A 24694-nucleotide genomic window follows, 5' to 3' on the forward strand; every position below is an offset into this window, starting at 1 on the left:
CTTAAGGGTGTGCTTTAGTCCACCCCCAAAGGGGTAAGATCTCACCTGATTCCCTGGGGCACAAGGCTTCTGACAGGGACATAGGGTGCCAATGGTCTGCCTAGCCAGAAGGCCTGGCAGACCCCATTCTTCTAGGTCAGCTGAAGTCGAATATCAAATACTGGGTGGAGGGTCTCTCCCGAAGAGAGACTCCTCCCAAGGGCAGGGGAGGATGGAACCAGAAGGCCAGACATCCTCCCCCTGGACATCAGGACAAGGTATCTATTGTTGCTGGGAGGGATCTACTGTTGCGAGAGGAGTGCTGGCTGCTGGAGGTTCTATAGATGCTGGTTTCAAATTATTTAGCACCAGAAAATGATACTTTGATCTGTTTTATCTAAATGGGGCAGTACTGGGAGGTGGGTAGGAGGTGGAACCAAGGGACGTGGCTGGGGTGGATAGGGGGCAGAGACAAGGGATGACTTGCAATAAGTATGCGCACCTATCCTGTGAGAAAAAAGCACTGGTGTGATTACAATGAAAGAAGAAAAAAACATGAATAAATATACTCACAGTTAGGGATGAGCCGAACACCCCCTGGTTCGGTTCGCACCAGAACTTTCGAACGGACCCCACGTTCGTTACGAACGTTAGAAGCCCATTGAAGTCTATGGGACTCGAACGTTCGAAATGGAAAGTGCTAATTTTAACAGCGAATATGCAAGATACTGTCCTAAAAAGGGTTTGGGGACCTGGCTCCTGCCCCAGGGGACATGGGTCAATGCCTAAAATGTTTTTAAAAATGGCCGTTTTGGCGGGAGCACTGATTTTACTGACGATTAAAGTGAAAAAAAAAGTGAAATATTCCTTTAAATATGGTGCTTGGGGGTGTCTGTAGTATGCCTGTGAAGTGCCACGTGTTTCCCGTGTTTAGAACAGTCCCTGCACAAAATGACATTAAACGGAAATAACACCATTTAAAACTGCTTGCGGTTTTAATGTTCTATCTGGTTCCTGCAATATGGTTGAAAATCATTCAGAAAAATGGCATGGGTAGCCCTCCCTGCCCATTACCAGCCTATTTGGGTCTTGTACGCATATTAAGGGGAACCCTGTACCCATATTAAAAAAAGGAAATGCGTGTGGCCCCCAGGCCCTATATACTCAGAACAGCAGTATACAGGCGGTGCAAACAAGACAGGGACTGTGTAGGTTTGTTGTGTTAAGTTGAATCTGTTTGTAATTTTCAACTGGTACATTTTTAAAGTGTAGCTCCAGTCAAAAAAACTATTTTTAAGCTTTTTGGAAAACATAGGGAAGGGTTATCACCCCTGTATAATTTGTTTTGTCGTCCATCTTTTTTCATCTCACTTGCTGCTGTCTCCTTGCATTTGCAAGTAGGAGATGTTTGTAAGTTGGATGTTTGAAAGTAGGGGCCTGCCCTATATGCTCTGCAGAAATGGCAGAACAAGGTGTTGGTTTTGCCACAACATTGTAAGCCCTCAAAGTGACTCTTGGTGGGCGCTGGAGCGCCCTGCTGTGAACGATTATTTCAAGAATTGTAATTACATGCCATTGTTGAACAGTGGTAGAAAAATTGACCTTTGGTGGTTGTGATGCTGGTGCCACAACACTATAAGTCCTCACCGTTACTCTGGGTGGGCACAGGAAGGGGCCCTCCTGTGAAATATTATATCAAGAATTGTAATTACATGTCCCTGTTAAACAGGGGTAGAAAAATTTGGCCTTAAGCACTGCTGCTGGTGCCACCACACTGCAACCTCTTCCATATACTCTAGTTTTTTTGCTGGAATTAGCCCTGCTGCAAAGCATTGCATCAAAAATTGTACTTAAACGCCCCTGTTAAACAGGGGCAGAAAAATTGGGCCTTAGGCACTGGTGCTGGTGCCACCACACTGCAACCTCTGCCATATACTCTAGTTTTATTGCAGGAATTAGCCCTGCTGCAAAGCATTGCATCAAAAATTGTACTTAAACGCCCCTGTTAAACAGGGGCAGAAAAATTGGGCCTTAGGCACTGGTGCTGGTGCCACCACACTGCAACCTCTGCCATATACTCTAGTTTTATTGCAGGAATTAGCCCTGCTGCAAAGCATTGCATCAAAAATTGTAATTAAACGCCCCTGTTAAACAGGGGCAGAAAAATTGGGCTGCTGGCATCACCCAGAACCAAAAATGTTCTTCCAACATATATATATGTATATATATATATATGTATATGTATATATATATATACGTATATACAGATGTATACTGTGCTGTGCTGGAGGCACACACAACTTCCAATAACTCCTGCAGATGGCAATTGGGCTCAAATAGAGAACAGCTATGTTGGTGGATTATAGCGGTATGTACTGGGTACAGAGCACGCAGACAGCACGCACTATCTCCTAACACTACTGACTGCAAGCTCTATTATTAAAGATAGATCACTAGCTATATAGGTGAGGTGAATATCACGGTGTATACTGCGGTCAGGGCCCGCAGACAATAACCAGAAAACAGCAGAGATAAAGGGGTATATACAGATGTATACTGTGCTGTGCTGGAGGCACACACAACTTCCAATAACTCCTGCAGATGGCAATTGGGCTCAAATAGAGAACAGCTATGTAGGTGGATTATAGCGGTATGTACTGGGTACAGAGCACGCAGACAGCACGCACTATCTCCTAACACTACTGACTGCAAGCTCTATTATTAAAGATAGATCACTAGCTATACAGGTGAGGTGAATATTGCGGTGTATACTGCGGTCAGGGCACGCAGACAATAACCAGAAAACAGCAGAGATAAAGGGGTATATACAGATGTATACTGTGCTGTGCTGGAGGCACACACAACTTCCAATAACTCCTGCAGATGGCAATTGGGCTCAAATAGAGAACAGCTATGTAGGTGGATTATAGCGGTATGTACTGGGTACAGAGCACGCAGACAGCACACACTATCTCCTAACACTACTGACTGCAAGCTCTATTATTAAAGATAGATCACTAGCTATATAGGTGAGGTGAATATAGTGGTGTATACTGCGGTCAGGGCACAGACAATAACCACCACACAACAGCAAGATAGGAAATCAGCCAAAAACGATCGGTGTGTACTGTGTTGAAGGTACACAGAACACCCACTGCTTCAGATGCCAACACACTACACGAGGCCGCCTCAATGGCGGCCTTATATAGTGTGGGGCGTGCACTACACAGCCTGAGCTATGATTGGCCACAGGCATCCTGCCTGTGGCCAATCATGGCTCTCCTTGCTGCTGGCGCTGCGATTGGCCAAGCATGCGGGGCCACAGTGCATGCTTGGCCAATCATGAGCCAGCAATGCACTGCGCCATAGAAGTGCATTGTGGGCCGTGAGTGCCACGCGAATTTTGACGCGAACGGACCAAGTGTTCGGATTTCGCCGAACGGACGAACAGCCAATGTTCGAGTCGAACGTACGTTCGACTCGAACACGAAGCTCATCCCTACTCACAGTAGTTATAATTTAATTTTCAAAACAATGATCTTTGATCTATTAAGTCCTTGTTACTAGTTGGATGAGAAATCCAGTCAAACACCTTATAACACATTTGTGTTATACACAAAACCATATGGAAATGTAGCGTGTGTAGAAAAGATTTGCCATTGTTTCAATTGCCAGTATCAAAGTGTTCTGAAGTCTGTCAGGAACAGATGCAGAAACTTAACAATTGCTAATACATGCATATCATCCCATACATTAGGCAATCACTGTATCTTGGAATACAACATGCAGTGGTAGACAGTAAGCAGATTCATCCCTTGTCTGCTTATGGTGCACATTACTGAATACCTCAGCAATTATTAAATGTCAATGACTCAATAAAAATCTACATGTTATTAAACAGGCATGTTTTATAGCTGCTCGCCCAGTTCTGTTTAGATGAAATGACCGTTCCCTAAATAAGGAAGAATGCAAATGTCAGTAGTTCAGCTCATCCTACGTACAATCGTACCTTCACATAGCTTTCCAATGAGCCCTTTTCCTGTGAGTTTTATCTTTTCCTGGAACTCTTAAAATTCATGATAGATTATTTTAGGAAGTGGGTAAAGAAACAAACATGAAAATGTGTAAGACAGATGAAAACCTTAACAGCAATATGTTTAAAGCAGCTTTTTGTTCCATAGAATAATAACCTTTAATATTTCATTTTGTATTTAGTAATTGACCAGTTTTGCAAACGGAACCATAAATAATAATACTAATAGTGATTCTGTACATGTTTTCTTTCTTTTTTTAATGTAATCATAGTCAAGCTTTATTTTTTTTAAACTATTTTTCATTTTTTTTTTTGTAAGGCAGTGTAGAAATCTTTTTTGCTGGTGGTTACACTACTGCAGAGTGCATTCTCATTCCCTATGCTCCCTCTCAATCACCTCTCATCTGAATGGGTTTCTCTGACTCACCAAATCAAAATTTCTTCTCTCTTTTTTCTGGACAGGACCTCAAAGGGCCATGGACCATTCACTCCCACTAATGCCTTTCCAGTACAAACAAATCTCCCATCTCTACATTTTTCTTGGGGAAAAACTTCAACTTCTAATCTATTTCACACTACCCCTGTCTCTCCAAACAAAGCTGCTTCTCCTTTGATGCTGACCAACTCTTTGCTCTTGACCTCTCTGTTGCTCTGTACCCCTTTGAAATACTCACATTATCTACAGACAGGTGCTTTTTTTATAATATGCAAAGAGTGAATGAAGCCTACACAACTGTCATACATAGAACAACATACAGTTAACTAATTTACTGAACATTTATTTTCAATGGTTGTTATACCTATTTCACAATTTGAAAAAAGACAACAGGTATAATTGCTGAATTTTCCTCACAGAAATAATAACAGGTGCACGTTCTCCTTATCCTTATGACACAGCCTCTCTTTCTTGTCACATTGTGAGTTCTAGTTATCACATATCTCAAGAAACCATTAACTTGGAAAGTCCCTCCATTTATAGAAAGGACTTCAATTACACACTACAGTTGGAGGAAAAGGGCAACAATGCTTACATTGATATTTTGTAGTCTTCAATTCATAGAGCAATAGAGCACTAGTCTGCTTTTCACATAATAACCACAATCTCCTATAAGGTTTGCTGAATGATGTCCTTTGCTTAAAGAACTCCAGTGAGTCATTGGAGTTGTGAATCATCCCCTATCAGATATCTGTGTCCCAGGTTTCTATCAAGCTAAGGCTGGCCATAGATTATTATTATTATTTTTTTCAATCAACTAGAAGCACTTTACTGAATTGGGTTTACCAGCACCAGCACTTTATTTTCTGGATCTATAAGAACCATTATATATTGCACTATATACATTTTTGTTGAAGGAGATATTTATGGACACTTCAATTTATGCTGTTTTATGAATGTTTATTTTTACATACATTTTTACATGTGTGATTTGATACTCCCCTTTTTTCTATTTATTTGTTTTTCACTTGGGAGATAAGCACTTTGTTTCATATACCAAAGACTGATAATTGTCAGCACTTGTCTTGCACTTTCAGCTTGGGCGTATCATTTCTCTAGCCTATATGTAATATAAAATAGTTATGGACATTCTTTCATTTTGTTTATATACATGTATGATTCAATATTCTTTGTATTTTTTACCTAGAAGATAAGCACTTTGTTGCACATACTGAAGATTGTCAATTGTCAGCATTTTGAGCTGATCATTCTTCACTACTAGCCCACATTAGTTTTTTTCTGGCATTTTTGCACAGTATTATTCAAGCAATTGCCATTATCTGCCATATATATTATATTTTACTGTGACTATTATTTTTAGCATTCTATCTTTTATGTACAGCGCACCACTACTCTTCTATTTCTTAAGCTAGCGGGCTGGTTGAAAAAAAAAATGTATTGCCCCATTTATACAAGCAAGGTGGATGGATGCTAATTGTGCCATTGTATTCTGACAACTGATTGGCTGCAGCCTGCTGATCAATAAACATTTCCAACATTCCCTTTAAGGGGAGCGGACATAGATGGTTCAAAACTCGGCTGGTCCCTTCTAAACTGGTTGCATTTCTTTCCATCTATGACCAGCTTAAGAGAGTGACAAAAGTGCTCTGGTTTAGATAACTCATAGTACTTTGGGCACCCTTTGTTGTGCAATAAATATTTATTTGTAAAAAGCAAAAAAAAAGATCTAAAACAAGTTTTAAAAAAAGTATGAATTAAAAAACAAAAAAAACAAAACTCACCCCATGCCTATATGGTTTCCTCTTAATTTTATTTAGAAAGGAATACACAGTGAGGAAAAGTAGGAGAGAGTAAAGGAACCACTGTAAAGCTGAGTCATGTAATGGTTGCGTTCTTGTCCTCCATTCATCATCATTACAGCTTGTCTGTCAAGAGCACACTGTTTCCTGAAACTCCATGAGCAGCAAGCTCATGTTTAAATGCAGAGCTCTGTGGATAGGAAAGTGCAGGACAATGTAGCTTATAAAAACAGAAGGTATAAACAGGGGCTTTCAAAATTAATGTCTGGCTGTCATCATCTACATGAACACGAAAACTATTTGACGTTCCAGTTCAGAGGATGTGAACAGTACTACTTCTTTTCTGTCCTAGTGATTAATCTGGTTGTTGTTTGGCAACATTCAAATTACACACATGATTTCTGCAGGTACAGTTATTTGTTAAATTCCACCGTGGCAAAGAGGGATAATCCATAGTTCTTTAAATATTCAATGTGCTTGAAGTGTTAAGTTATACATGCAAAAGTGTGCTCAATCCAAAAAAGGCAAGGTTGTACATTACAGACAATAGTGAAGAAGTTCCTTAGGGGTTTGACAGAATGGGTAATAGGCTGAATGATCAGACAGAGAATAAATGTAACTTTCAGCTTACTAAGTAGATGTAAAGTTAGAAACAATAATGCAAGACAGGTTCAGGACAGCAAAAAACATACATATATAGCAGGATAATAAAAGCTGCACAAAAATGTGTCTGCATAAGTCTCTATAACCACTTTTTGACCGCACTATAGCCGAAAGATGGCTACAGAGTAGTCGCACAGTTCTGGGAGGGCTTCTATTGATGCCCTCCTGAACCCTTCCCCACTGCGTGCTTCCGGAGCAAGCATCAGGTGCTCACTGTGACTGCTGTATCCTTTGGACAAAGCTGATCACAGATCGAGGTAAAGGGCCAATCACAGCGGCCCTTTACCATGGGATCATCTGTGTCCAATCACAGCTAATCCCATGTAAACAAATTCTGGTAATCGCCATTTCCTTTCCTCAGTGCAGACATTTACACTGATAATCAGTGCATTGATCATCAATGCAGACTCATCAGTGCCAATCCGTGTCCTTCAGTGCAGCATATCAGTGTCCATCAGTAAAGCATATCCCCAGTGCCCATCAGTGCAGCATATCAAAGCCCAATGGTGCTGCCTATTAGTGCCCATAAATGCCACCTTATTAGTACAACCTCATCAGTGTCTCCTAATCAGTACCAACAATGCCCATCAGTGCAGTTTATTAGTGGTCCTCAGTGCAACCTCATCAGTGCCCATCAGCGCAGCCTCATCAGTGCTCATTAGTGAAGCCTCATCAGTGCCCATCAGTGCAGCCTCATCATTGCCCATCAGTGTTGCCACATCAGTGAAGAAGAAAAATTACTTATTTGCAAAATTTTATAACAGAAACAAAGAAAAAAGGTATTTTTTTGTTTGTTCAGCAAAAAATAAAAAAACAAGTGGTGATTAAATACCACCAAAAAAAACCTCTATCTAGCTCAAAAAATTATAAAAATGTTATATGGGTACAGTATTGCATGACCATGCAATTTCCATTAAAAATGCAACAGTGCAAAAAAGATGAAAATTTGCCTGGGCAGGAAGAGGGTACAGACAGGGAAGCAGGGTGACCGTGACATAAATAAGTGGCTGCATAAACCGGCGATTGTATATACAGTGCCTTGAAAAAGTATTCTTGAAATTTTCCACATTTTGTCATGTTATAATAAAAAATATAAATGTATTTTTTGGGGATTTAATGTGATAGACCAACATAAAGTGGCACATAATTCTGAAGTGAAAGGAAAATGATAAATGGTTTTAAATTTTTTTTGCAAATCAATATGGGAAAAGAGTGGCATGCATTTGTATTCAGCCCCCCTGAGCCAATACGTTAACCACTTCAACCAAGGAAGATTTGGTTGCTCAATGACCAGGCCATTTTTTCCCCACAAATAGAGCTTTCATTTAGTAGTATTTCATCATCTTTGTTTTTTTTTTTCTATAAACAAAAAAAGAGCAACAATTAAAAAAAAACAACAATATTTTGTACTTTTTGCTATAATAAATATATCCAAATTTTTTTTTAAAAATACATTTTTTTCCTCAGTTCAGGCCGATATGTATTCTTCTACATATTTTTGGTAATATAAATCGCGATAAGCTTTTGACACATTTTTGAAACCATTGACAATTATTGTATAATGACGGTGGCTGGTCAGCAAGTGGTTAACCACTTGCTTACTGGGCACTTAAACCCCCCTCAGTCCCAGACCAATTTTCAGCTTTCAGTGCTCTCACATTTTGAATGACAATTACTCAGTCATGCAACACTGTAACCAAATGATTTTTTTGTCCTTTTCTTCATACCAATAGAGCTTTCTTTTGGTGGCATTTGATCACCTCTCGGTTTTTTATTTTCTGCGCTATAAATGAAAAAAGACCGAAAATTTTGAAAAAAAATGAATTTTTCTTCGTTTCTGTGACAAAATTTAGCAAATTAGCAATTTTTCTTCATAAATTTTGGCCACAATTTATACTACTACACATCTTTGGTAAAAATAACCCAAATTTTTGCATATTATATGATCTGTGTGAAATTTATAGAGTCTACAAGCTATGGTGCAAATCATAAAGATTTGCAAAAAAAGATCACATCTGATGTACTAAGGCCTATCTCCATTCTTGAGACCCTAACAAGCCAGGAAAGTACAAATGCCCCCCAAATGACCCCTTTTTGGAAAGTAGACATTCCAATGTATTTAGTAAGAGGCATGGTTAGTTATTTTAAGTTGTCATTTTTTCCCATAATTCTTTGCAAAATTACGATTTTTTTTTTTTTTTTTTTTTTTTCACAAAATTTTCATTGTAATAGCTTATTTCTCCCACACGGAATGTGCATACCACAAATAACACCCCAAAATACGTTCTACTACTCCTCCTGAGTATAACGATACCAAATGTGTGAGACTTTTACACAGCCTGACCACATACAGAGGCCTAATTTTGAAGTAGCACCTTCAGGCATTCTAGGAGCATAAATTACACATTTCATTTCTCAACCACCTATTACAGTTTTGAAGGCCCTGGAACACCAGGGCAATGGAAACGTCCAGAAAATGACCCCATTTTGGAAAGCTAACACCCCAACGTATAATCTATGAGGCATAATGAGTCTTTTCAATGGTTCATTTTTTTCCAGAAGTTTTCGGAAAATGTGGAAAAAAATGAAAACGCATTTTTTTTTACACAAAGTTGTCCGTTTATAAGATATTTCCAACGCATAGCATTTACATAGCAAAAATAACACCCCAAAATACGTTCTACTACTCCTCCTGAGTATAACGATACCAAATGTGTGAGACTTTTACACAGCCTGACCACATACAGAGGCCTAATTTTGAAGTAGCACCTTCAGGCATTCTAAGAGCATAAATTACACATTTCATTTCTCAATCACCTATTACAGTTTTGAAGGCCCTGGAACACCAGGGCAATGGAAACGTCCAGAAAATGACCCCATTTTGGAAAGCTAACACCCCAACGTATAATCTATGAGGCATAATGAGTCTTTTCAATGGTTCATTTTTTTCCAGAAGTTTTCGGAAAATGTGGAAAAAAATGAAAACGCATTTTTTTTTACACAAAGTTGTCCGTTTATAAGATATTTCCAACGCATAGCATTTACATAGCAAAAATAACACCCCAAAATACGTTCTACTACTCCTCCTGAGTATAACGATACCAAATGTGTGAGACTTTTACACAGCCTGACCACATACAGAGGCCTAATTTTGAAGTAGCACCTTCAGGCATTCTAAGAGCATAAATTACACATTTCATTTCTCAATCACCTATTACAGTTTTGAAGGCCCTGGAACTCCAGGGCAATGGAAACGTCCAGAAAATGACCCCATTTTGGAAAGCTAACACCCCAACGTATAATCTATGAGGCATAATGAGTCTTTTCAATGGTTCATTTTTTTCCAGAAGTTTTCGGAAAATGTGGAAAAAAATGAAAACGCATTTTTTTTTACACAAAGTTGTCCGTTTATAAGATATTTCCAACGCATAGCATTTACATAGCAATAATAACACCCCAAAATACGTTCTACTACTCCTCCTGAGTATAACGATACCACATGTGTGAGACTTTTACACAGCCTGACCACATACAGAGGCCTAATTTTGAAGTAGCACCTTCAGGCATTCTAGGAGCATAAATTACACATTTCATTTCTCAACCACCTATTACAGTTTTGAAAGCCCTGGAACACCAGGGCAATGGAAACGTCCAGAAAATGACCCCATTTTGGAAAGCTAACACCCCAACGTATAATCTATGAGGCATAATGAGTCTTTTCAATGGTTAATTTTTTTCCAGAAGTTTTCGGAAAATGTGGAAAAAAATGAAAACGCATTTTTTTTTACACAAAGTTGTCCGTTTATAAGATATTTCCAACGCATAGCATTTACATAGCAAAAATAACACCCCAAAATACGTTCTACTACTCCTCCTGAGTATAACGATACCACATGTGTGAGACTTTTACACAGCCTGACCACATACAGAGGCCTAATTTTGAAGTAGCACCTTCAGGCATTCTAGGAGCATAAATTACACATTTCATTTCTCAACCACCTATTACAGTTTTGAAGGCCCTGGAACACCAGGGCAATGGAAACGTCCAGAAAATGACCCCATTTTGGAAAGCTAACACCCCAACGTATAATCTATGAGGCATAATGAGTCTTTTCAATGGTTCATTTTTTTCCAGAAGTTTTCGGAAAATGTGGAAAAAAATGAAAACGCATTTTTTTTTACACAAAGTTGTCCGTTTATAAGATATTTCCAACGCATAGCATTTACATAGCAAAAATAACACCCCAAAATACGTTCTACTACTCCTCCTGAGTATAACGATACCACATGTGTGAGACTTTTACACAGCCTGACCAAATACAGAGGCGCAACATGCAAGAAACACCGTCGGCGTTCCAGGGACACATAGCCTGCACATACCAAGAATTACACCCCCAAATACATTATGCTGAGCAAAGGGTAAAGAAAAGATTACCTGTGGTTTTAGAAGTGCAGTTGTCCACAGGAGGATATCACTGGTCCAGGCAGCAGGCAGGGACTTGGTCAGCAACAGCGAACACAGTTTTTCAGGCAGCAGGCAGGGATACTGTCCATATTACAGTCCAGGGTTAGTGCAGAGATGTCAGCAGTGCCAAAAATATTGGTCCTGGTAGTAGGCAGGTCCTTGTGGTGTGGTCAGTGCGGCATGATGGCAGTAAGTCCTACAGGCAGCAGACAAAAGTAGAGCCTCGTTCAGGACAGAATGGGGATAGGGGTAGAGGCTTCTCCCTCCCAAATCTCTTTGAAGCCTCCGAGTCTCCAGACCCTAATCTAGGAATAAGAAAACAAAGAAAATTGTTTTCTTCTTCCAGAAAAACTATACTGGAGCCCCTCACATATGTGAGACCCCGTGTTGAATCCCACTAGTCCAGTTGCAGAATACAAGATCAGTCCAAGAGGCAGGCAAATATCGTGGTCAAACAGTCCAAGGTCAGTTCCAGATCAGGCAGAGATATATACAGAATCGTTAGACAGAAGCATGGTCGAATAACAGTCCAGGGTCAGTTCCAGATGAGGCAGAGGTATGTACAGAATCGTTAGGCAGAAGCGTGGTCGAATAACAGTCCAGGGTCAGTTCCAGATCAGGCAGCGGTATGTACAGAATCGGCAGGCATAAGAGTGGTCAAATAACAAGCCAGGGTCCGTTACAGAGCAGGCAGTGGCATAAGGGGTGTGAAGGTGTATGAAGGCAGGAACTGAGGATTATGTTTACCATACTTCACTAAAAATTTATTGAAGTATGGTAACGCCGAAAACAGTCGCCTATACAGAGGCCTGGTTGGGAAGGACATTGTGCACAATAATAAGATGTGTCTTTTCTGACTCCTGCTTTGGTACACGCCTTACATCTTTTTTGGCGTCTTTTGCCTGCTGGTGTGGGGGGAATTTTATCCGGAAAGTGGCGCTCGGAGAGTCGACTTACAACGTCTGATCGGATATTTTCTGGTGGGCCGTTTGGGAATAAAAGGGCTGTGAAAACTTCCTCCTGGTAGCCAAAGAAACGTTTGGGGTTTTGGGTGGCGTTGCGGTAAATGACATATGAATTATAAATGGCCAATTGAAAAAAATAAATTACTACTTTTTTGTACCAATGATATGTCCGTCTTGAGACCAGATATGGTTCCATCATTTGGTCGTTGAAGTCGACTCCTCCCATGAACAAATTATACTCTGAAATACATTTGGGTTTCTTTACGGGGCCATTCCTTCTGGGGATTTCTACGAAGGTATCGTTGTGGATAGAAGATAACATGTACACATCTCTTCTGTCCCTCCACTTCACTGCCAGAACCTCCTTGTTTCTTAGACTTGCGGTTTCTCCTTTCCGCAGCTTCTTGTTCACCAGACTTTGAGGAAAGCCCTTCCGGTTCTTTTTTACAGTGCCACATGCTGGCGTCTTCTTCCAGTGAAGGTTGTGGAACAGGGGCAGAGATGTGTAGAAGTTGTCTACATAGAGGTGGTAGCCTTTATCCAGTAGGGGGTATATGAGGTCCCAAACAATTTTTCCGCTGGATCCCAAATAATCCGGACAATTAGGGGGCTGTAGCTGGGTGTCCTTCCCTTCGTACACCTTGAAGGAATATGTGTACCCTGTGGCTCGGTCACATAATTTGTAGACCTTCACCCCATAGCGGGCCCTTTTGCTGGGCATAAATTGCTTCATCCTAAGCCTGCCACTAAATTTAATAAGGGACTCATCCACACATATGTGTTGGTCCGGGGTAAACAATTTGGGGAATATTTCAGAAAAATAATTTAGTATTGGTCGAATTTTGTAAAGGCGGTCATAATTTGGATCATTTCGTGGAAGGCATTGGGAATTGTCACTGAAATGTAAGAACCTCAGGATCATCTGATACCTGGTTCTGGACATTACCGCGGAGAAGAGCGGTGAGTGGTGGAGGGGGTGGGTTGACCAGTAGGTACGTAATTGGTTTTTTTTGTTGAGTCCCATATTAAATGTGAGGCCTAAAAAAAGCTTGAACTCCTCCACCGTTAGGTCTCTCCATTCGTAGGGACGGGCATAATAGGAGGTCGGATTTTGAAAAATAAATTGTTGTGCATACAGGTTGCACTGGGCCACAATTGACGCCAACATGTCCTCCGTAAAAATTAAATTAAAAAAATCGATGGGGCTAAAATTCTCCGTGTCCACCTGGACTCCTGGCTGGGCGGTGAAAGGGGGAACATTGGCCTCTCCTGAATTAGGAGGAAGCCACAAGGGGTTCTGAAGGGCATAGGGAAGGCCAGCATGGCTCCTAACCCTTTGGGGCTGAGATGACACCCCACTGGTACTTGGCCTTTCTTGCTGGGGCACTGCGGTGCTGGTGGACGGCATTGCGGTGCTGGTGGACGGCATTGCGGTGCTGGTGGACGGCACTGCGGTGCTGGTGGACGGCACTGCCTCACTAGAACGCCTTCGCTTGATGGGCCGGATATCTTCCTCCTCGGATTCATCAGTCAGTGTTTTACTGCTGAGGACTGGCTCATAAGTTACGTCGGCTTCAGAATCCGAATCCGAAAAGGAATCGGAAGAGGAGAGCTCCCCGTTGCTCTCGTCGGCCGCGGAAATAATTTGGTACGCCTCCTCAGCGGAAAAGACGCGTTTAGCCATTGTAGCACTGATGGGCACTGATGAGGTGGCACAGATGGGCGTTTTTGAGGTGGCACAGATGGGCGCTTTTGAGGTGGCACAAATGGACACTGATGGGTCGGCACAGATGTGCACTGATTTATTGCACAGATGTGCAGATTTGTTGCACGGATGTGCACTGATGAGGCGGCAGATGGGCACTGCTGAGGTGGCAGATGGGCACTGCTGAGGCGGCACAGATGGGCACTGCAGAGGCGGCACAGATGGGCACTGCTGAGGCGGCACAGATGGGCACTGCTGAGGCGGCAGATGGGCACTGATGGGTCGGCACAGATGTGCACTGATTTATTGCACGGATGTGCACTGATTTATTGCACGGATGTGCACTGCTGAGGTGGCAGATGGGCACTGCTGAGGCGGCAGATGGGCACTGCTGAGGCGGCAGATGGGCACTGCTGAGGCGGCAGAGATGGGCACTGCTGAATCGGCACAGATGGGCACTGCTGAGTCGGCAGATGGGCACTGATAGGTCGGCACAGATGTGCACTGATCTATTGCACGGATGTGCACTGATAAGGCAGCAGATGGGCACAGATGGGCACTGCTTAGGCGGCACAGATGGGCACTGCTTAGGCGGCACAGATGGGCACTGCTTAGGCGGCACAGATGGGCACTGCTGAGGCGGCACAGATGGGCACTGCTTAGGCGGCACAGATGGGCACTGCTGAGGCACAGATGGGCACAGATGGGCACCGATGGGTACAGATGGGCACTGACGGGCACTGGCGGGCACTGGCGGGCACTGGCGGGCACTGGTGGTGCACAGATGGAGTACTGGCGGTGCACAGGTGGGCACTGGCGGTGCACAGGTGGGCACAGGTGGGCACAGGTGGGCACAGGTGGGCACTGGCGGTGCACAGGTGGGCACAGGTGGGCACAGGTGGCCACAGGTGGGCACAGGTGGGCACAGGTGGGCACAGGTGGGCACTGGCAGGGTAGATCTGAGCACTGGCAGGGCACTGGCAGGGTAGATATGGGCACTGGCAGGGTAGATCTGGGCACAGGTGGGTTTTTTTATCACTTTACTGTCTTTTTTAACTCACAAGCACCTTCGGTCTCCTCACACGCTATCGCTGTGTGAGGAGACACGTTCGGCAATGGGTGATGATCTCATTTGTTTACATTTGAGATCATCACCCATTGGAGGAGGCGATCGCGCTGTAAACGGCCGCTGTGATTGGCCGTTTACAGCGATCTGTGATTGGCTGTGTCCAGCGGACACGGCCAACACAGATTTTCCCCGATGCGCGCTCCCGGGAGCGCGCGGGGAACTCTTAAAGGGGACTACGTCAATAGACGTAGTCCCGGAAATTGAGATCCGCGCTATACACGTCATTTTACTATAGCGCGGATCTCAAGTGGTTAAAGAACCCCCTTTCACTGCAATTACAGCTGCAAGTCTTTTTGTGGATGTCTCTATCAACTTTGCACATCTAAAGAGTGACATTTTTGCCCATTCTTCTATGCAAAATAGCTCAAGCTCTGTCAGATTGGATGGAGAGTGTCTGTGAACAGCAATTTTCAAGTTTCACCACAGATTCTCAGTTGGATTAAGGTCTGGACTTTGGGCCATTCTAATACATGAATATGCCTTGATCTAAACCATTCCATTGTAGCTCTGGCTGTATGTTTAGGGTCGTTGTCCTGCTGGAAGGTGAACCTCCGCCCCAGTCTCAAATCTTTTGTAGACTCTAAAAGGTTTTCTTCTAAGATTGCCCTGTATTTGGCTTCATCCACCTTCCCATCAACTGTCCCTGCTGAAGAAAAGCATCCCCACAACATAATGCTGCCACCACCATGTTTCACGGTGAGGATGGTGTGTTCAGGGTGATATGCCGTGTATGTACTGTGGACAGATTCTCCCACCTAAGCTGTGGATCTCTGCAGTTCCTTCATTCCTCCTCTCCAGTTACCATATTGGCTGTTTCTATGATTAATGCTCTCCTTGCCTGGTCTGTCAGTTTATGTGGACAGCCATGTCTTGATAAGTTTACAGTTGTGCCATACTCTGCATTTTCGGGTGATGGATTGAACAGTGCTCTGTGAGATGTTCAGTGCTTGGGATCTTTTTTTAAAAACTAACCACGCTTTAAACTTCTCCACAACTTTATCCCTGACCTGTCTCCTGTGTTCATTGGCCTTCATGATGCTGTTTGTTCACTAAGGTTCTCTAGCAAACTTCTGAGGGCTTCACAGAACAGGTGCATTTATACTGAGATTAAATTACACACATATGGACTCTATTTACTAATTTGTTTACTTCTGAAGGCAATTAGTTATATTAGATAATAGTTAGGGGAATCAGAGTAAAGGGGGCTGAATACAAAATGCACGCCACACTTTTCACATATTTATTTGTAAAAAAATTGAAAACCATTTATCATTTTCCTTCCACTTCAAAATTACATGCCACTTTGTGCTGGTCTATTACATAAAATCCCAAAATATAATATACATTTACATTTTTGGTTGTAACATAACAAAATGTGGAAAATTTCAAGGGGTATGAATACTTTTTCAAGGCACTGTAGTTTCGGGTGTAGCATGCTTGAGACAGTGGAGGGCGGAGTGATATCATTAACACTCCTCCTCTCCCTGCAGACTGAATGCTCCTTTTGGCAGCAACCTCTATGGTTCTATCTCTTTGCTGGATCTGATGCTGTCTTTTTGCTGGGTATGGTGCTGTCTCTTTGCTGGATATGGTGCTGTCTCTTTGCTGGTTATGGGGTTGTCTCCTTGCTGGATATGGGGTTGTCCCCTTGTAGGATATGGGGCTGTCTCTTTACTGGTTATGGGGTTGTCTCTTTGCTGGATATGGGGATGTCCCTTTGCTGGATATGGGGCTGTCACTTTGCTGGTTATGGACTGGTCTCTTTGCTGTATATGGGCCTGTCTCTTTGCTAGTTATGGGGCTGTCTCTTTGCTAGTTATGGGCCTGTCTCTTTGCGAATTATGGAGCTGTCTCTTTAATGGATATGGGGCTGTCTCTTTGCAGGATATGGGCCTGTCTCTTTGCTGGATATGGGAATGCCACTTTACTGGCTATGGGGCTGTCTATTTGCTGGTTATGGGGCTGTATCTTTGCTGTTTATGGACCTGTCTCTTTGCTGGTTATGGGCCTGTCTCTTTGCTGGTGATGGAGCTGTATCTTTGCTGTTTATGGGCCTGTCTCTTTGCTGGATATGAGGCTGTCTCTTTGCTGGTTAAGGGGCTGTCTCTTTGCTGGTTATGGGCCTGTCTCTTTGCTGGTCATTGAGCTGTATCTGTGCTGTTTATGGGCCTGTCTCTTTGCTGGTTATGGGGCTGTCTCCTTGCTGGTTATGGGCTTGTCTCTTTGCTAGTTATGGAGCTGTCTCTACTGGATATGGACCTGTCTCTTTGCGGGATATGGGCCTGCCTATTTTCTAGATATGGGTTTATTTGCGGGTTATGGACCTGTATCTTTGCTGGTTATGAGCCTGTATTTTTGCTGGTTATGGGTCTGTCTCTTTGCTGGTCATGGAGCTGTATCTGTGCTGTTTATGGGCCTATCTCTTTGCTGGTTATAGGGCTGTCTCCTTGCTGGTTATGGGCTTGTCTCTTTGCTAGTTATGGAGCTGTTTCTGCTGGATATGGACCTGTCTCTTTGCTGGATATGGGCCTGTCTATTTTCTAGATATGGGTTTATTTGCTGGTTATGGGCCTGTATCTTTGCTGGTTATGGGCCTGTCTCTTTGCTGGTTATGGGCCTGTCTCTTTGCTGGTTATGGGCCTGTCTCTTTGCTGGTTATGGGCCTGTTGAAATAACCTGGAAGTGCCTTTGAGTTTACTTTGGTAAGAGCTGGATATTTCTAATGTTTTGTGCATTTTACTACATTGCTTTTTATTAACAAATTTCATACAAATTACTTGTATAGCCCCCCCAAATTATACCTGTTCTCTAAAGGGTAAGTGCTAGGAGGTGTGAAGGGGTGAAGACAAGGGGCGGTTCTAAGCAGTAGGGGGCGGAGACAGGCATGGTCTAGGGGAGGGGGCTGAGTTCCTGCACCTTTTCTCCAAGAAAGAAAACCCTGGGTAAAAGTGTCCAGTAGGCAAGGGGATAAGGCTTGAAAAACAAAAAGTATAGTTGAGAATCACTTGTTCAGTGAAACAGTTCAGAACAAAAACAACTACTTGTGATTATCCTAGTAAACATACCTCTCAGTGAAGTCTAGGGTAACTCTGATAACACAGGTAAATAGCTAGAGTAATCTAAAGTCCAAGGATGAAGTGCCACCCCACTGGAACTGAATTAATACTTTGGAAGCAATCAGAGAAAGGCTTCCTACAGTAGGTGGGTCTTTTGGAAAAGTTGTGTGCTACTAAGCTTTGGCAGAGGAAGGGCTCTCATTTGGTTGCAGAGTACTTTTCCAGTTACCTCTGCCTCATCAGGTTTGAGCTGCTGAGGCAGAAAAGCAGAGAAACGTATCTTCCCTGGTCATGTCCAGGAACTAGGGTTGCCAATTCATCCCTTTAAACCCGAACACATATGAATCACACAGGTCTGATGTTTTATTTCTAACTATTTTTGATTAAATAGGACCCCCACAGTATTTCACCAGAGTGAGGGGTTGGAAGTAAGCATTATGCTAGTCACTAAATCAGCAGGGACTCTTGGCTGGTGTGGAAGAGCCATATTGCACTTCACTTGTTTTTCATGACAAGTAAGCATTTTTTTTTCGCACCTCCCATTCTGATAGAATAAGCCTGCTTTTAACTGGCATAGTAGTGACTGCTGTGTATATACTATCTTGTGTGCATGAAGCTCACACCATAATAAAATAACACCAAAACAAGTAATATTGGCTTTCCCAGACAGAATTTAGTTTAGATCTACAAACAAAACGATATCATTTTTTTTTACATTTAAAGCCTTTGCAAAACATTTTGCCACATACTGTACACATGGCAGCAATTAAAATTCTGTTTGTCTATTCAAACTAGTTTTATTGCCTCCTAATTCTCCAAATAATCATGCAATTTATGTGCAGTGCAGGGTGCATTTATAAGTGATCAAGTACCTTCCAATTACCAGTGTTTTAAATCTCAAGCAGTCATCATAAGTAGGCAAATATTTGAGTTTAATAGATCTCTTGAGAATTGTATACATTTTTTAACTAAATTCTTACAGAGAATATTATGCATTCACGAGACAGTGTAACATTATCAACATCTTAACATAATTTGTTTAAGGAGTCTATATTTTGCCAGCATAATATGGGATACGTTATTTGTATTTTTTTTTATTTTTTAAGTGTAAAAGAGTGTAAGTTAAATACTTTGACAATTATTTTTCTATTGCAAGGTCTATTTAATTGCAGGTAACACAATTGTCAACTTGATTAAAGTCTCAATCATTAAACAAGTCCTTTAAAATATTCATATCAATTATATAGCTTAATTTCAGACTTTCTGAGCAGGTAAAACAGACTATAGATTATTTTTCAATGCTCACATGCATTTGGATTGTTTAAGATCCAATGCATGGTTCCTTCTTAGTAAATCACCCCCTATGTGTTACCTAAGAAGAAGGCATTGTACCAGTTCATACATTAATTGGTGCGCCGGAAAAGTCATTAATTGAACGTGCGAATCGGCGCACATTGAAGCGCAAATGGTTATAATAAATACCTGCATATGTAAACTGCAACTGTTGCTAGGGTAACTGCGGTTTTCTCATTGATAATAGCGCACGCCCAATTGGTCAATTTTATCTCATTGGATGTGTCTTGTTAAGCAATTAGTAGGTGTTCTCAGTTAATTAATTTTGATGCTAATCTCATTCCTATCACTTCAAATATATATCTTTGAAATCTCTTGTTTTCTTTTTTACCCAAATCTTCAATACATTACAAAGAACAGAGAAGAGTTTCTAAACCCAATAAATTTATATTTTCAGATCTTGATCTTTAAAGGTGACCATACACTGCAATCAGTTAGATTTAAAAAAAAAATAGATTTAGTGCAAAGTTTGATTTCCTATAATTTGAATTAATTGTTCAAGTGCGTCTTCCTGTTACCTATTTTGCCTAACTATCAAGTTGTACAGAGATTGGCCAATCAGATTGCATAGTGCATGACCATCTTAAGTGCCACATTTGGAATGTAGATGTCACATGACCCACTTGTATTTTACAAATGAAATTTCTTGGGCATTATACAAGGCACATGAAAAACCATCTTTTTTCAAGACTTGATAGAATGATCAGGAATCTTCAAACTACGGCTCTCCAGCTGTTGCGGAATTACACATTCCATGAGGGATTGTAAAACTCTGACATTCACAGACATGACTAGGCATGATTGGAATTGTAGTTCCTGAACAACTAGTCCTTGGGCATGCCCAGAACAACCCAAATGCAGCTAGCACAAAATAAGCCACCCCCTTGTCCAAAATTAAGCACATCATCCAGCATGCTACAATATTACAGATGGGACAAACACCCCCCAGTCCAGGGGGGCAAACAAAGAGCCTAACATGGGCAAATGTTATACAACAAATACCATTGCAGCCCAACATGCCCCAAAGACAGCCAGCTATGTTGAGTGCATGTGGCCTTGTATGGTTCAGGAGGGGGTTGTGCAATCTCTCTTCATGCCACTTTCCTAGTTGGCCCTGTTGTATGCTCTGAAAAAGGATGTGGTTCGGATTGGTGAAGGCAGCTTACAGCCTTTTGAGAATAGAGTTAGCCCATGGAAATCCATAAAATTGGCACCTCCATCGCACCCCATAGACTTGTATAAGATTAAATGAGTGCACTAACATAGCATGTAGTCAGAAAGAGTAAGAGAGCTGTCAACAGTGCTATAATTACAGTCTTGCTGTCTGTTGTGTTCATACGCGTACATACTTTTAACAAACCATGCGTTTTCAGTTATGTAGAAAAAAAAATTAATTTTATTATTTAGAAAATACCCTTAAAATGACTCTGTGGCTGGGATATGGACATCCAATGGAGACAGAAACCAAATATATATATATCCTATATCCTCAATTAGATGTTTATTTCAAAATTGTAGGTTGGAGATGCTGGAGGTAATATTGGTTTTGTTTTTTTTCCTTAGAAATCCATACTCTGGAGTACAGTGACTCTGGTTAAGCTGCCCTCTAAACACAAAGGGGGCCTCAAAAGTGCCTATGATGAACACTGAAAATTGTTAATAGAATAAGAGCACCACACCAAAGATATAGGAGTGTATCTATTTCATCACAGAATTTCAAAGTTATTAAATACTGAAAGACAATGCATTTTAGGGGATACCTAACTCCCCCAGTTACCTTTGACCTCATTGAAAGAATTTCCCTCACCTTTTGTCCATGTGATGCCCGTTAAAAAAATTGGTGATGGTGATCTTTTTCGAGGTACCAGGGCTCATCGCTTAAAATGTTTTTTGTTTTTGTTTCTGTATCCATTGGAGAGGAGGAATCCTGCCAATAAGGACACAGATGGCAAAATCTTTTTTTTAAAGTAAGGTTTTAATCCTTCATTATGCTATCCAAAACAAAATGCAAATGTATGGCAGAGAATTTAGTTGCAAACATTTTGGTTGGAGAAGTAGCTCAAAGATCTATCCTGGTTTATAAAGATTCTGTATAATCTTTTTGGAAGGGAAGAAACAGGAATTCTAAAACCCCATACACACTATCAGATTTTCTGCTGAGTTTTTCCTTCAGATTTACCAAAATCAAATAATATGAGGTCAAACCTTAGGAGTTTCAATGTGTATGCAATCAAGCAAGCCCTTCCACTACATGGTTTTGGTAAATCTGAAGGAAAAACTCAGCAGAAAAACTGATAGTGTGTATGGGGGCTTATAGGAAGGGTTGACTATCAGTTTAGGTTGGAAAAACACCGAAACATATTTATTTGATAATCATTCTATAAAGTATTCTGCACATTTTCACGTCATTTTCTCATATAGTTCTGTTACTTTATACAGAAAATATGACTGCATATACTGTACATGCTAGCATTATGACAGTTCCTATATAAATAAACTGGTTCAAACACAAAAGCCACTTTTCCAGAAAAGACCATAGCTGTTTTTTTAACCAGAGCTAATTCTTGAGCCAACTGAGGTGTCAATCTGTTTTGATAAGAGAAAGTCATGTTGGGAAATATGCCTTAGTCACAGGTTTCTGGTTTTTAGCATCATGCTGGAATTTTCCCACTTCAAAACCAAACGCTTGACCACACAAATTGCTCACTGGCTTTATGAATCGTTTGTTCTTGACTAAAAACAATAATGTATCTGTAAACGGAATCACCAGAATTAATTATTATAAACAAAACTGTACGTATTCACAGTTCAGTCTCCACAACACGTACATACATTGAGGGAGAGGTATAGCCAAAGCTATTTTGGCTATACTTCTGCTGTAGATTACAGGAGTACAGTTTGTTCTCCACTTCAGTGTAGAGTTGGGCCAAACACCCCCACCACCCCCAGTTCGGTTTGCGTCAGAACTCTTGAACCTCGCAAAAGTTCAGACCCAAACTCCGAATCCTATTAAAGAATATGGGGCCGAACTTGAAAAATCAAAAGTGCCCATTTTGAAGGCTTATATGCAAGTTATTGGCCTTAAAAAGGGTATGGGGGCCATGGTACTGCCCCGGGGGACATGTATCAGTGCACATTTTTTGTAAAACAAACAATAGTTTTTACAGGAGCAGTGATTTTTAATGATGCTTAAAGTGAAACAATAAAAATGAAAAAATCCTTTAAATATAGTGCCTGGGGGCTCCCCTTAGACTGCCTGTAAAGTAGTGTATCTGTACCATGTATAGAACCTGCTGCAGAAAAACTGACATTTATAAAGAAAAAAAATTACATTTAATTTGCCAGCAATACAATACCATTTCCGGCAATAGGAAAATGGTAAAAAAACAGCCTGGGGCCCCCTCCATCCATACAAGGCCCTTTGACCCTTCAGCTTGAACTGTTAACCCAACTCTACTCCTGTGATCTGTTTGCACCGACAGCAGGCTTTAGCTCCAGTAAGTGCGAGGTGGAGGCAGAGCAAAGAGCTGCTGACTGACAGTTCCTGGCTCTCTGCTCACAGAATGCTGAGAACCGAGCGATCAGCGGTCTTTGATCACTCGGTTCTCAGTGCAGAGACAGCGGTGGACAGATGCAACATCGAATTGACCTAGGTGGGAATAAATGCATTTTTTTTTAAAGTCCATAATTTTCTTTTAATGCTGAATGATAGAAGAAGAATACTTGACTTTTTGTTATTACCTGGATCTTAGGTGGAAGGGTTTTGTGGTAAAGCAAAACAATGTACTGATTCAACATATGAAATATCCCCCAGCATATGCAGAATATAATGCTTGCTTGTGTTCCTTAATTTACGGTTTAGCAGTCTCCCTCTCCACCAGCTCTGACTGGTATCCCAAAGTTGGACCAATTGTGTCATTTCCCCTTTTGCCAACATCATCATCATGTACAATGCAGAACCAGTGGTCACTGCTGGCCCTACATTGTACATAATAACATAGAGGACATGCCTGCATCCCAGAGCTGGAAAGGAAAGGGATTGAGTACCAGCTGTTTCAGGACCGTTAGTTAATGTAAGTAATCCCCCTATAAAAATTAGCATTATTTTTTCATATTCTTGGGCCACATAGATTTTTTTTTGGGCCAACTCAATGCTAGACTTAATGATCACGAAATGTATTCATCTGAACATCCTGCTGTAACTATACCAATATTAGTTAGCCAAAAGCTATACTTTGCTATTATTGATATTTTCTAAATGTTCTGCCTCTTTCATGTAATATTTAATTTTTAATGAGATCAAATTAACTGCTTTCCCCTAATATCTTATCTTAGTGTCAGCAGAGCAGATTGGGAGGACACATCTCCCCAACAGAAATGCACTTGACATAATATCTGACTTCCCTCTTACCAATAATTGGATTTTGGTTGGGCTTTTAGCAAAAAATTTGAATCTTGATTAGAAAATTTGGGTCTGCAGGAATTAGTGGTTATAAACCTCTAACATGAAAAATTACCAAAGCATATCCTTCTTTAATGTGCACTAGCCTCACTCCAAGCACCTAGTGTCACCTAGTTTATCTGTTGTTTTTTCCCTTTGCTTTAGTCATTCCCCCCAGCACTCAATAGGTGACTGACTGATTTAGCTTTGAATTCTTCATGTCTATTCCAATCCACTCAGGTCTCCGGTTTCACTGAGCTTTATGCTCTACCTGTGCAGTGTGTGTGACATAAACTCTCCGCACCCTGCCTTCAACTGTTGAGGAAAAGTCTTTGACCTGTGTGTTTTAGGAGGCTGAAGAGAATTATGTAGGAGGATGCGATTCATCTTTATTTTTCACCTGAGGCTAGTCACTTTATTGGGTATATATAAGGGTTTACAACCACTTTAAGTATTCTCAAAGCAAGCTAGCAAAGCTAGCAAATGTGTGCATGATATTTGCTAACTCTTCAATACGCATTAGCCAAAGTGGTAAGCGGGGTTTGTTATGAGATTGATTTACTAAAAGTGAAGCATTCAACATCTAGTGTAGCTGTGCCATGGTTGCCAATCAGCTTTTAACTTCAACTTGTTCAATGAAGTTTTGACA

This window comes from Lithobates pipiens, unplaced genomic scaffold (assembly GCF_037356315.1).
Source record: "Lithobates pipiens isolate NorthernLeopardFrog02 unplaced genomic scaffold, aLitPip1_a1.2 Scaffold_13, whole genome shotgun sequence".
Classification (NCBI taxonomy): Eukaryota; Metazoa; Chordata; class Amphibia; order Anura; family Ranidae; genus Lithobates; species Lithobates pipiens.